The sequence below is a fragment of the Callithrix jacchus genome, chromosome X (assembly GCF_049354715.1).
Source record: "Callithrix jacchus isolate 240 chromosome X, calJac240_pri, whole genome shotgun sequence".
In the NCBI taxonomy this organism is placed as follows: domain Eukaryota; kingdom Metazoa; phylum Chordata; class Mammalia; order Primates; family Cebidae; genus Callithrix; species Callithrix jacchus.
The window spans coordinates 108,645,713-108,660,340 of NC_133524.1; the positions used below are offsets into that span (position 1 = coordinate 108,645,713).

The 14,628-nt window shown below is 35.6% G+C and overlaps 1 protein-coding gene across 3 annotated transcripts in view; it reads left to right on the forward strand.

The window, feature by feature from the left end:
- The window catches only part of RTL4 (retrotransposon Gag like 4), a 357,671-nt gene that overhangs the window by 189,861 nt on the left and 153,182 nt on the right, over nt 1-14,628 (forward strand). The gene's annotated exons all lie outside the window — the stretch shown is intronic.

Below are 14,628 nucleotides of genomic sequence, written 5' to 3' on the forward strand. Positions count from 1 at the left end.
TAATGAACATCATGCATGCAAAGATTTCAGCACAGAGTCTGGCAAGTAGCAAGCATTTAGTAAGTTCCATCATTTGTTGAAAGTGGTGCTGACAGTTCTGAGTGCAAACTGCATGGAAGGTAGCAGAGTGGAGTGGATAAGATAAGAGCATAACTTCTGGAGCTAAGCTGCCTTGACTTGAATACCAATTGTGCTCTGTGACCTTGAGCAAGTAACTTAACCTTTCTATGCCTGAATTTTCTCCTTTGCAAAATGAGGATAATAATGGTAATTATGTCACAGAATTATTATGAGCATAACATAAGTAAATACGTGTAAAGAATGCTAAAATGCTGCCTGGCACATAGCAAATCTCAGTAAATGTTAGCCACTATTATGTGCCAGGTACTATGTTGAAGGTTTTATATGCTTTAACTCATTTAATCCTCAAACACTCTATGAGGTTGGTATTAGTATAGTATTATCCCCATTTTATAGAAAGGCAAATTGAGGCTCAGATAAATTAAATTCCAGTTAGTAATGTGTCTATGATCACACCACTAGTGAATAACTCCAATCAGGTCGGTCTGACTCTAAAGACCTGTATCTTCTTAACTACTGCTCTATACAGTAAGGCCTGCTTTTTGCAGGACAGTAATTCAAATGTGGTACACCATAAGAGAATTGGAAGAGAGGAGAGCTGGTCTGGAAAGGAAGGTGAATTGGATGTGAGCTATATTGAGTTCAAGAAGCTGAAGGGAAATTTCAGGGGAGGATGTCTTGTTATTTCCTGTGGAAATCTGTGTTCCCATTAGAAGTAAGCAGTCTGTTCCAAGCCCATGTTATAAACACTTTAGGAGATTTGCAGTGCTTAATTTAAAAACTTAGGCAGTATTTTAAAATAGCAATAACACAAACTTCTACTTTAAAGGGCAAAACGCTACTGGTGAAAAAAAAGAAGAGCAAACTTTCTGACTGAGAAAGGTCAGCTATGCCAAACAAGTATGAAACTAAGAATCAAACAGGAAGAAAGGTTAGGAACACAAAAGAACAGAGGTAGGTGGCGTTGTAAAAGACTCATAGGTCATACCCACAATTATAGAGTAGAGCTCAAAAGGCAGGACACCAGCAGGAAGAAAAGATCCTAGGGTCTTAACCACTTGACAGTACTTGGTCAGGGGCTCCTTTTGCACATGGTCTTGACTTTCAGTTTAATCCTTATTTTTCTGCTTTCTTTTAGAGTGTTGCAATATTAAAGTCTGCTTTTTGGGATTTACTTCTTTAGCTCTAGAAATTTCTCATAATCAAATAAGAATAGTCCTAATGGGGGATAATGATTATAACTAAAACTAGCAAAGCACATATCATGAGCCAGATCCTGTTCTAAGTGCTTTACATATATTAACTCATTTAGTCCCCAAAATATCTCATGAGAAGCATGCTATTATTATCCCCACTTTATAGACAATAAAACTGAGCCACAGCCACAGAGAAATAGGGAATTTACCAAGATCATACACCTAATAAGTGAAAAAGCCAAGATTCAAACCCAAGCAGTTTGGCGTCAGCATCTACGGGTTAATTGCCACGTTATACTGTCTCATTGAGCCATTATCTGCAGTATGCTAATATTTTAGTTTGATCTCATTTTTTTCTGTTTTGTTTTTATTTTTGTTTTTCCAGTGTAGCAGCTAGCTGACAGCAGGGTAAAAAAAAATCTTGCAATCACCATATTCACATGTGAGAACAAGCCACAGAACTGAATAAAGTTCTGGGCCTCCCTCTAGGGGAAGAGGTGTTGTGGTTAAAATGGGGAGTGTGCCAGTGAAATTACCATTGAACTGGCCTTAGAGTTAACTGTTGTCCTTTCCCAGGAATTGTGATGGTGGACTCTTTTACCATCTCTTGTCTTCTCTGAAAGGTAACTCAATGTAGTGTTAAAGAGCACCAGCTATGAAGGGAAATGAAAGGGTTCAAATACAAGTTCTGAAATGTTCTGACTATGTAACCTTACATGAGTTACTTAAATTTTCTGTGTATCAATAATGCTGGTAAAATGAGGAGAAAACTAGTATCAATTTCACCAGATTGTTGGAAGGAAAAACAAAATAAACTGGTGTTAAAAAGAAAAAACACCTGGCCTGATGTGGTGGCTCATGCCTGTAATCCTAGCACTTTGGGAGGCCAAGGCAGACAGATTGCTTGAGGCCAGGAGCTTGAGAACAGCCTGGACAACAGAGAGACCCTGTCTGAATAAAAAATGTAAAGATTAGCCAGATGTGGTGATACGCACCTGTGGTCCTAGCTACTCAGGAGGTTAAGGTGAGAGGGTTGCTTGAGTCCAGGAGTTCAAGGCTACAGTGTGCTATGATCCCATCACTGTACTCCAGCCTATATGACTGAGCAAGACTCCATCCCCCACTTTTTTTTTTTTGTTAAGAGTAAACAAACTCATTTTGCTGTTTTTCTCTCTGGGGAGTATTTGGCAGCCTCAGTAGTTGATTTCCAAGCGTACCTAGCCATTTTTTTTCTTCCTGTCACTTTTCAGAAGGTCTTTAAGGTCTCCATTCATTTGTCTCCATGGCTTTTCTTTCCCCTACATTTGGCTTTCAATGTAAGGAAGGAGCATTTATTCAGACCACTCAACCTTTTGACAGCTTCCATCATATTTTTTGCTAAGATGTGTCTGTAAATTTAATTGTTTTTGCTTGGGGGAAAAGTGAAAGGGAACATGAACAAGAGATTGATGTTGAAAATCCACCAAGATGGCAGTATGTATTTTTTTAATGAAGCCTTTCCTGAAGTGTGTTATGTGTAATTAGTCTCATGGGATTCTCCCAAGAGTAGAAACAAAAGAAAAGACAAAACAAAAACAAAAACAAAAGCAACCCAGTGTGCATTGTCAAAAAGTTTGGGAAATAGAGCATGCTATATTTTCTTCTTAGAGAGTTATTCTCCCCATTAGTCTGTTAAAAGCTGTAAATGGTCTGTAATAAGGAAATGTGTTTAACTCTGTCTTAACACTTAAATTAATTTGACCTCAGAACATCTTTCTACTCTCAGAGTGGGAAATTACCTGGATGCAATGGTTCTCTCCAAGTGTGCTACCAGGTAGGTAGCATAGCATAGAGGGCATACAGTAGAAAGACTCAAAGACCAAATTAAGGTGACTGCATCTATGATTTATTGAATTGATTGTAATATACAGTGAAAAGCAAATGAAAATAGATTGGTATTTTAACATACTTGGGATAGGGGTCTGCTAGTGTAGCTCATCAATTCATTAAAATGAAACTATTAAACTAGTCATTTGTTTTCAGATAGTAGTAAAAAATAATTAACCTTACTAAGTACTAGGTACTATTCTATGTTTTTTGCATATACTCAATAGGTCCCTAATTGTGCTTATTTTGTGGTATGGAAATGAATAAGATGTTCAGTTTCACAAAACAGACATTTAGTTTTGTCAAAGTCAATAGTTTGAGCATTGAGCATTTCTTATGATTATCTCTGTAGATTTTGTTAATAAAGAAATAAAAAATAAGACTTTGGGGCTCAAGATGCTGGTGAATTAAACATATATACCTAATTTCATTCCGAGAGTTCCCCCCATGTCTGTGTCCAGTGAAAGCTTCTGATGTAATACAGATGACATCAAGGGAGCTGTACTAAAACTAGGAGGATTGAATGAATCTATGCATACTGAAGTCAGAAACCTCCTGCTTTCTTATCATACTCAGTTATCAAAATGTTGGCAACCAGATTTTTATCCCGCTGGCGGATTAGAATCACGTTCTCTAGGATATCTGGGCACTTTAAAAGGAAAGACCCAAAGATATTGAAATTAGAGAGATAATCAAACCTGAAATGCCTCTAAACTACAATCAAATGATTTTTTAAAAAGATATAAAGCCCGAAAGGATGGGGAGAACTGAAGGGAATACAAGAGCAATGTTTTGGAAGATGGAAAGCAAGTAGATCAAGGTTTACTGAATTAGCAAACCTAAGAAAGATGAATTTTGAACAGTCCGTGGGGAAAGCTGAGAGCCAACCTGATTCAACCTGCAGAATCATCAAAAGGCTCACAATTGGAGACATCTTCTACCTCTGAAACTGGGGATAAAGTGGAAGCTATGATAAGGAAGATGTATTGAAAGCTGTTTAAGAAGTAAATCCCTGGAAGTGCTCACTTACTCCATACTTTCAGGAGGCTGCCCCTCTACCTCAGCAGAAAACAAGAGATTTATTCTGTAGAGATGATAAAACAGAGGGTATCTGGTCTGTGGAATGGCATAAACAGCTGACAGCTTGAATATCATAAGGAACATGGGATTAAATAAAATGATACCTGAATACCGAAATCCCAGCCTTTTCTTCCTTCTAGACTCTGTCCAGAAAATGGATCCAAACGTTGAAATAAGGATAAAAATGTGCAGCATTTTTAATAAGCCCATCCAAGGATGATTTAATTGTTCAGGGAAATATATCTCTATTTGACTTTACTTACTATTTTATCTTAAACTCGGTGAAGATTTCTGTTTACTTGAAGATTTTACCAAAGAGATATATAAATAATTTTTTCCATTAGGAAAGATAACTCTGAAGATTATTGGTTTTGTCTTATTGGACATTCACCAGTCATGTATATAACCTAACAATCTTACTTTAAAATTTCTTTTTAAATGATTATAAATAATATCTACCTTTTAAAATATTATTTGAATCTATTTGACCCTAGATTTGTATATAAGAATCATGTTTTTAATTTTTGAACTTTATACATTGGCAGTTTGTAAAGGCAGTCAGACCTTTATCTCTAGGTGGGAAATTGAAAGATTATTCCCTGGGAAATTTGACCACTCAAAGAAGAAAAACCTAGAGATACTGACATCTGAATTTTCTAACAAATGGTCCAGGAAGATCACTTTGTATTTAAAATAACCACATAATTTATCCTAAAAAATGGGACATTTTTTAGTAAAAGGAAGCTTTATTAGTTATTATTAAAAAATAAGTGTAACCTGGGACTGTCCTGGTAATACCAAGACATATGACTACAGTAGCTATAGTGAAGTTCTCAGTCAAGAATCCCATTCATGCTTTAAGAATTTCAAATCAGCTTTTTAGCTAGTCTATATATGAGCAGAGAAGGAAGTATAATAAGGATATGATGAAAGCTTCTAACTTGAAAGACAGATCAAAACAAAGAAACAGTTAAAGGCAACATGGAGGGAACAGAGGCTATACAAGGATAATAAAGTTTCCTCCTCCCAGAGAATACTACTGTAAATAACTTTAGAGAGCTAAAAATTGCATTGAATTCATGAAATGAGAAAAGGATGATTTTGAAAGAAGAAAACAGAGCATTCAGAGAACAGCAGCAATGAAACCTTTGAAAATTTAAAACATACCAGCAAAAATGAGTGAAAGGATTGGAAGATAAAGTTATGGAAATCTCACAGAAAGTAGAGCAAAGACAAAAGATAGAAAATAAGGGAGAAAAACAATAAGAAAACTAAAGGACTAATTAAGTAGTTCCAACATGTAGACAATAGAAAATTTAAAATGAGAGAACAGATAAAATGTGAAGGAAGAAATCACCAATAAAATAAAACAAGAAAAAGTATTATGTTGAAGAATATGAGTTTCCATATTTAAAGGGCCAAATTAGTGCCCAGCACAATGAATGAAAATGGGCCCACAGAATGGCACACTATTATGAAATTTTATAATATTAGGTACAAATAGAAGATCTTACAGGCTTTTGGGATGGGGTAGGGTAAGGCGACATATTAAGCATAGAAGAATGGAATGATTTAACAGAGAAAAAAGAAGGCAATAGAAAATAGAGCTATGTTTTTAAATCTGAAGAAAAAATATTTCTGACTTAGCAACCCAAATTATTAATGAAGTATGATCTTGAACAGCAGAATAATTATATTTATAGAGCAAAAGATCTCAGAATAATTTCTTTCCATACACACTTTCTCTAGTAGCTACTGAAGGAGATATTCTACCAAAATGAGGAAGTTAATTTAAAATAGGATGTAATAAATGAAACAGGAGCTGAAACATAGGAGAGATGCCAGAGGAATCTCCAGGTTGAAGCTAAAGGGAGAAATCAATGTAACACAGTGCACTAAGGCAGAGAGGACAACTTGTCCAGATTGTTGAACAGAAGATTCGAAGATAAACTTCTCCATGAATTGGACATTAATTCAATAATTGACGCAAAATCTTCAGTAGATTTTGACAACTGGAGAAAATTTGGGGTTGAATTAATGATAAGTATGTGCTACAGTAAGCAAAGAAAAAATGCAGATAATGATTAATTGCAGGGAAAATACAAACTTGTGTAGCAATGTTAAAGTAATCAAAGATTACTACATTGCCCACATAATGTAAAAACACTGATTTAAACCAATTATACTGAGGTTTTGAAGAGATGGAAAATACACATGTTTTTGAGGGTAGGTAAAAAAATGGCAAATCTTCATCTTCCAATCTGGCAAATCAATAGATACTGTCTAAAATTGAAAATCTATGAGTCAGCAATACAAACACGTAAATTTGGAGATATAGAGATATGCATCGAAAGAATCAGAGTCATTATCCTAAGTGAATTAGCACAGGAACAGAAATCCAAACATTGCATGTTCTCACTTGTAATTGGGAGCTGAACACTGGGTACTCATGAACGTAAAGATGGGAAAAGTAGACACTTGAAACTACTAGAAGAGGAAGGAAGAGAGTAGGGAAGGATTGAAAAACTAACTGTTGGACACTATGCTCATTACTTGGCTGATGGAATCATTCATAACCCAAACCTTAGCATTATGCAATATACATAGGTAACAAACCTGCACATGTATGCACTGAATCTAAGGAACACGTTTTTGTTTGTTTTTCTTTCTTTGTTTTTTTGAAATGGCATCTCACTTTGTCACCCAGGCTGGAGTGCAGTGGTATGATCATGGCTCACTGCAGCCTGGACCTCCCAGACTCAAGCAATCCTCCCAGACTCAAGCAGTAGCTGGGACCACAGGAATGTGCCACCATACCTGTCTAATTTATTTTTATATTTTGTAGAGATAAGGTCAGTCTCACCATGTTGCCCAGGCTGGCCTTAAGCTTCTGGCCACAATCAATCCTCCCTCCTTGGCCTTCCAAAATGCTGGGATTACAGGTGTGAGCCACCGTATCCAGCCCTAAAATAAAAGTAGGAAAAAAAAAGAATCAGAGTCAATATATTTAACTTATTTTATTTGTTTTTCAGTGACAAATAAATATTGCATATATTTATCATGTACAACACATTGCTTTGAATTATGTATACATTTTGGGATAGCAAAATTGAGCTAACTAATATATGCATTACCTCACATACTTATCATCTTGTGGTGACAACACAAAATCAATTCCCTTTGTAATTTGCAAGAATAGAATGCATTGTTATTAACTATGGTCACTGTATTTTTATAATAGATTTCTTACATTTGTTTATCCTATCTAAATGAAATTTTGTGTTTTTTGACCAACATCTCCTGAAGCATTTCTCCAACCTCTGTTAACTATCATTCTATCTGTACTTTTATGGGTTCAACATATGAGATTGGTCAAGTGGTATTTGTCTTTCTGTGCATGGCTTATTTTGCTTAATGTAACATCTTCCAGGGTCATCTATGTTGTCACAAATGACAGGATTTTCTTCTTTTATAGGGCTGAATAGTATTTCAGTGTATATATGCTGCACATTTTAAAAATCCATTCATCCATTGATGAACACAGATTAATTTCATATTTGGCTGTTGTGAATAATACTTCAATGAACATGTCTTTGTCCAGATATAATTTTGATATACTGATTTTGTTTCCTTTGCACATATGCCCAATAGTGGGACATTTGGATGATACAGGAGTTCTACTTTTAATTTTTTAAGTAACCTCCATACAGTTATCCAAAGTGACTCTACTAATTTACATTTCTACCAACAGTGTATAAAAATACCCCATTCCCCATATTCTCAGCAGCATTTGTTGTCTTTCACCGTTATTACAATAGCCATGCTAACAGGTGTTGAGGTGATATTGTGGTTTTAATTTGCATTTCTCCAATGATTAGTCATTTTGAGCATTGTTTCATATACCCGTTGGCCATATATATGTCTTCTTTTGAGAAATATCTATTTAGGTACTTTATTCATTTTTAAAATTGAGTTATTTGTTTGCTTACTATTGGGTTGAATTCCTTATATATTTTTACTATTAATCACTTATCAGGTACATGGTTTACAAATATTTTTTCCCATTTCATAAATTGTCTCTTCACTCTGTTGATTGTTTCCTTCACTGTGGAGAAGTTTTTAGTTTGATATAATCTCACTTGTGTGTTTTTGCTTTTATTTCTTGTGCTTTCAGGTTCATATCCAAAATATTGTATCTTAAACCAACATCATGGAGCTTGTATCCTCTAATAGTTTTGCTGTTTTAGGTCTCACATTTAGGTCGTTAGTCCACTTTGACTTGATTTTTGTAGATGGTGTGAGACAAGAGTGTAATTTCATTCTTCTTCATGGAGATATCCACTTGTCTCAACACCATTTATTGGAGGACTGCCCTTTTTCCATTGTGTGCTCTTGGCATCTTTGTTGAAAATCAATTGACCATAAATGCATAAATTTATATCTGGGCCTTCCATTCTATTCCATTGGTTGATATGTTTATTTTTATGTCAGTATCATGCTGCTTTGATTACTATAGCCTTGTTCTGTAATTTGAAGTCTGGTAGTGTAATACTTACAGTGTTGTTCTTTTGCTCAAGATTGCTTTGGCTACTTGGGGTTTTTTGTGGTTCCATATAAATTTTAGGATTGTGTTTTCCATTTCAGTGAAAATCGCTATGGGAATTTTTATAGAATAAGCATTGAATCTGCAGATAACTTTGAGTAGTATAGACATTTTAAAAATATTAATTCTTCTAATCCATGGACATGGATATCTCTTCTTTTATTTGTGTTTTCTTCGATTTCTTTCATTAGTGTTTTATAGTTTTTAGTGAACAGATCTTTCATCTCCTTGGTTAAATTTATTCATAAGTCTTTTTTTATACCTATTGTAAATCAGATAGTTTTCTCATTTTATTTTGGGGTAGTTTATTGACAGGGAAAATATTAATATTTGAAGATGTTTTCTTAATGGGAAGGAGAAATTGGGTGAAAGAGAAATATATATAGACTACTATTTGACCTAAATACTGTGTAGAATTAGTTGGTTTATTATAACAGGTATTTGTGAAACTTTGATAATTTTTGAATAAAAATGAATAACTGTTGGGGTCATGATTAAAGAAACAACCTATATTGGAGTTTGGAAACTTAAGTATTTGGTTCTGGGTTAAAGTTCAGGTTTTGGTAAGAGATTCTGGCTTATGGATTTAATCTAAAACAACCATGTAGAAAGGGTTTTCTCTTTGAGAAAATATGTTTTGGTTCCTAGAATGCTTTACTCTTATCATTTATGAGTAAAATATTGGTTTGAGGTAGGGTTTTCTTAAGTAAGGATCACCTAGGAATCAGGAAACTTTAATTCAAGTATCTATGCTGCTACTGAATGTTGTATCACTTTGAACAACTCATTCACTTTTTTTGGACATCAGTTTTCTCACCTGTCAAATGGATATATTAAGAGCATTTGTGTCTGTGTCTACTATCATGCTATGAGCCAGAAGTTCTCTCTTCCAGCATAAGTGCCAGAGAGATCAAGAAATCGCAGAGAGAAAGACTGGTAAAGAGGCAACAAAGAAAATCAAGAGTATAACTCATTTTAAGTCAGAATGGTAGCTTAACTCTGCAGAGGAGACCCAAACTACCCCACAGGGATATAGTAACTCCAACAGGATCAGAGGATTATTGAATAGATACAAATACAGCTGCTGAGAATAAAGACACAAAGGTGCTATAGCAAGCCTCCTCTCCATTAACAGTAGAGATATCTAGGAGACCACAACTATCTCCAAATAGAGTAAATAAAATGCCCCTTTTGCTTTATATCTATTAATATTTAATTAATTTTGCTATGCCTTCCCTATGCCTTTCTCCACTGAGCTCCGGTCCTGGCCCCAATTTCTCATATTTTTATTATGCCAAGCCTACTCTGACTCCTTTTTTGTCACTCTTGCTTGCAGACATCTCATAACCTACTCTTGTGACCGTATCTTTTCCAGAGCTTGACCCTTATTTCCAATCTTAATTCTCTACCGAACTAGCATCTACCTAAAAAGGTACACACATCCTCAAATGAAATAATGCCATATTTTGTTTTATTTATTTATTTATTTATTTTATTTTCCAAAACCCTAGAGGTTAATACTGATGCCTCAGGATCCAAAGAGTGGCTGAGGTAGGGAGTGGGAAAAGTAATTGAGACCGAATTCATAGAGCTTTAGAACATCCCTTTCAACTAGATCACCTTTACTTTTATTATATATACATATATGTATAAAATTGATATATATGATATGTATTTTATATCTATTTAGCTTCTGGGCAGGTATTTGGCAGAAGAATTCTTCAAAAAATGAAATTTAAAAATACAAATATTTGATGTAATATATGTGAAAAAAAAGTATTATTTGGATTGAAATCCCAGTTTTCTCATTTACTGGTTCTGTGACTATGGGTAAGTCACTTAACTCTCCATGTGCCTCAGTTTCACCAACTGTACCATATTCTATATAATGAAAAAGCAGAATCCAAAGATAAGGGAATATTATTTTTTATTCCTCCTGAACTTTCTCATTCCAACTTCTCAGGTGGTTATAACCTTCAACAAACCACCTCTTCTCTGCTCATGCTAAATTTGGGGGCCAGCAGTCAAGGTTCTCTAAACTATGAAAAGCCCAAGTACCATTCTATGGCCTTGGGTAGTTGCGTGTGGCCCAAAGGAATCTTTGCATTGGTCAGGTTGCAATCATTCTATAACTGGAAGGTACACCTCATCCATTTTTTCTTTAGGGCATGACTCACAAGCACCTGGCAGCCAGGCCTCTATGAGTCCTCTGCTCACATTGCTTAATTCTTGACAACTCATTGTTCCTCTGACAAAAAGCATATTGTCCCAGGTGTCATCAATGTAGTATGTTTCAATTTGCCTATTCTCATCCCAGAGCTACTGTAGAGCCTTAATTCTTAACCGTTGAAAATTAATCTGACACTTTGTTCACTCTCAGGTGGAGACAAATGGACCCTTAATAATTTAAAGGACATTTTCTCAAAACGTCCAGCAGAGTTAAAGGCTCCTAGTTTGTTATTGTTCTTACAACCTAAGCCCAACTGGCTACATGGCTGATATTAGTGCTTTCATTCCTCTAAAAACAATGGCTCAGTAAACATGCCAGGTGATCAGAATATATTTGTTTATCAAAGTTGAATAACCATTTTGGGGAGCTTGTATCTTTGGATCTCCCTCTAGCTGGATTCCTGACACTGAAGAGTGAGAAGTGGTTTAGCTTATTCTAGGCTTTCTCAAATGTGCTCTAGTTAAAAAGAAGACAGAACAAGTACATGAAGCAGACTAAATGAAGTCTAAGGATAATCCAGTGGTTACAGTGACATGTGCCTGGCTTTTTAATTTTAGTGGAATTCCCAGTAACAGTTGTATTAATAGATTTCTTAAGCAACTGTAAATCATGAACCATAATAAAAATTGTTCAGACATATTTTCAATAGATGAATCCTTTTAAAATATGGCTTATCCCTTAGAATATTCAGAAAGAATTTCCCTCTGAAGGTGGGTTTTATTTTGCATACATAGAAGTATTGCCTTTTTTTAATTCAGTGTCCTCCCAAATCAAGGCAACCCTACAGGAAATGGACATTCAATAATCAAAGGGAGAATTGGGAGAGGCCGAAGGAAAACTAAAAATGGATGGTATTCATTATACAAGTCTTCAACATTGGTAATTGCCATGACCGAGTCCTGGGTCCTCATCTTTTTCACTGTATAATACTCCTATCTAAGTTATCTCATTCAGCCTCGTGGCTTTAAACATCATCTCTATACTTATAACTTTCAATTATATAGCTCCAGGTTGGTCCAAGCTCCAGACTCTACTACATAACTTCTTGCTGGACATCCCAGCTTGGATGTTCCCCCAAATCATCACATCTAAAGCTAAACTTGTTGTCTTCTCCCATTCCTACTCCTACCTGCTAGGTACCAAACACTATTCTTGGTAATAGAAAATTTTACTTTGAACAGATTTCTGGATTCTGGCATCTACATTTTATTGGTGGGGAGTAATAATTTTTAAAAAGCAAATAAAGGAAGAAGTCTAATGAGTGTTTTATGCATAAAATGTAAAATCAAGTGCATTGAAACAAAGCAAAAAAAGATAGTGTTGGGGAGGATACTGTATTTCATAGGGTAATGAAAGTCTCTCTGAGAAAACACTAATTAGAAAAAACCTGAACAAAAAGAAAGAACAAATCATGTATCTGGGAGAAGAATATTTCACACTGTGAAAATAGCAAGTGCAAATGCTCAGAGGTAGGAATAGGTTTGGTGCATTTGAGGAAAAGCATAATGACTGGGGAGCAGTAGGTGGGAAGAAAAGTTTTAGGAAATGGGTTAGAGAGGTAGCCTGGAGCCAGATCATATACATACTTGTAGGCCATTAGAGAATTGGGATTTTGTTTCAAGTGTGATAAGAAGTCATTGTGAGGAGTGACATAATCTCACTTAGGTTTTTAAAGGATTTCTTGCCATTGTGATGAGAATAGACTGTGGAGGGCCAGAGTGGAAGCACAGAGAGCAATCTGGATGCTATTTTTAAAGTCTCGGGGAAATGATGGACTAGAGTGATAGCAGTGGGTATGATAAAAAGTGGTTACATGCAGTTTATGTTTTGTAGGTAGTGCCACTGAATTTGCCTGTTTAAGGGAAATTCACTACCATCCATCCAATTTCAAGTCAGAAACCTAGAAGTCATTCTTGACTCCTTTTTTCTTTAATTCACCCTTACAGCCAATCCATGGCAAGAGTCTGTTGATTCTCCCCACACAGGAAGAACATTTCTGGTAGAAAGAGAGGAATGTGAACTAAAATGAAATGTTTAGTACGATTGATTAGACCACAGACTATTTTCAAGGAAAGTAATTAAGGTAGTAGAATCCAGGATTAAATATCACCACATGGAATGATCTTATCCAACTCCCCCCCCAAACCTAAATTATCTTATCACATTTCATGTTGCTATAGTTCCTTGGTATTTTCCCTCATAGCAGTCATTGCCAATTGTGGATACATATTTATTAATTTGATTATTTAATATCTGTCCGCCTTACTAGGCTATATGCTTAGGTATGTGCAGAAACCACATCTTGCTTATTTTTGTGTCTCTAGTGCCTAGAGCAGTGCCTGACTCATAGAAAGTATTCAATGTGTTATGAATGAATGCATGCATGAGGGAATACAAATACAGGAAAGGCTATTATAAAGAGGATGCTGATATAAAGAGAGGTTATTATTAAATATCTTAGAGCACTGACAAATAATGAGATCAGACATGAGAAAAAAGCTCCTGACCAAAATATTCTGAAATTCTGAAATAAATATAAGAGTAATAGTATCTCATTTCTTATATTCTGTTTAGAAGAGACTTCCAAGTACCGTATATGAAATAAGTTTGTTCCTACATGGACTAAGTGGTTTTTAAATTCCCTTCTAGAAGTTTAGGATTCTGAGAAGTATAATTGACAATCTACTAATCTTGGAAGTATTCATTGACCTATGGCTTCAACACAAATATTTTGAGTACCTACTCTGTGCTAGCCACTGGGCCAGGCATTGTGAACTCAACATGTATTCAGTCTGTACTCTCAAGGGGACTGCATCCCAGTAGGAGCATTCATTTGAGAGATATGCATGGTATAAGTGGACATGATCTCTTGCTTCCAAATCTAGGCCCCAAGTATGACATCTTAAAAACTAACAGCCAGCAAATTAGGTTACGTGTATCAAGTTCCCATGAGAAACAGATATCAATGTGAGATTAAATGTCCAAAGATTTTGTTAGGGGAAACATCTGTGAGAGAAAATGGAGAAGAGACCAGTAAAGGCTAAGAGAGTGTTCAGACCACAATTTAAGTCTGACCCTGAGGGAAAGTCTGACCCTGAGGGAAGTACAGTCCAGTAGGTATGTCCTAGACCTCTTAACTCTGAAGATGATTTGATAACGCTTTGGGGAACCAGTCATCAGAGGAATCTTGTGTTTCCTCAGAATGGGCCTGCCTAAATTTCTCTGCTGCATTTAGTCAGGAGCAGCCTGTAGGGGGTATGACTTGGGAACAAATGCTGTGCTTGATTCAGAGGACAACTGTGACTCTTGGTCAATTATGGCCAATTATTCTTCTTGTAGTTGGCAAGTCTATAAGGCTCATTCTCATGGCATCCATAGCCTGCTATGGAGTTATCATGACTTTGAAGCCTGCAAATATTTACTTGAAACACGTATAGTGAACAGTTTCCCAAGAAGTCTATTGTTACAGAAATAAACCAAAGAAATAGTGCAGCATAGGAAATTAATTGCCAGGTTGCTAGTGAGAGAAACACTTGAAACTTAGCTCTCTGGTTTATGTGCTCACCTGATCT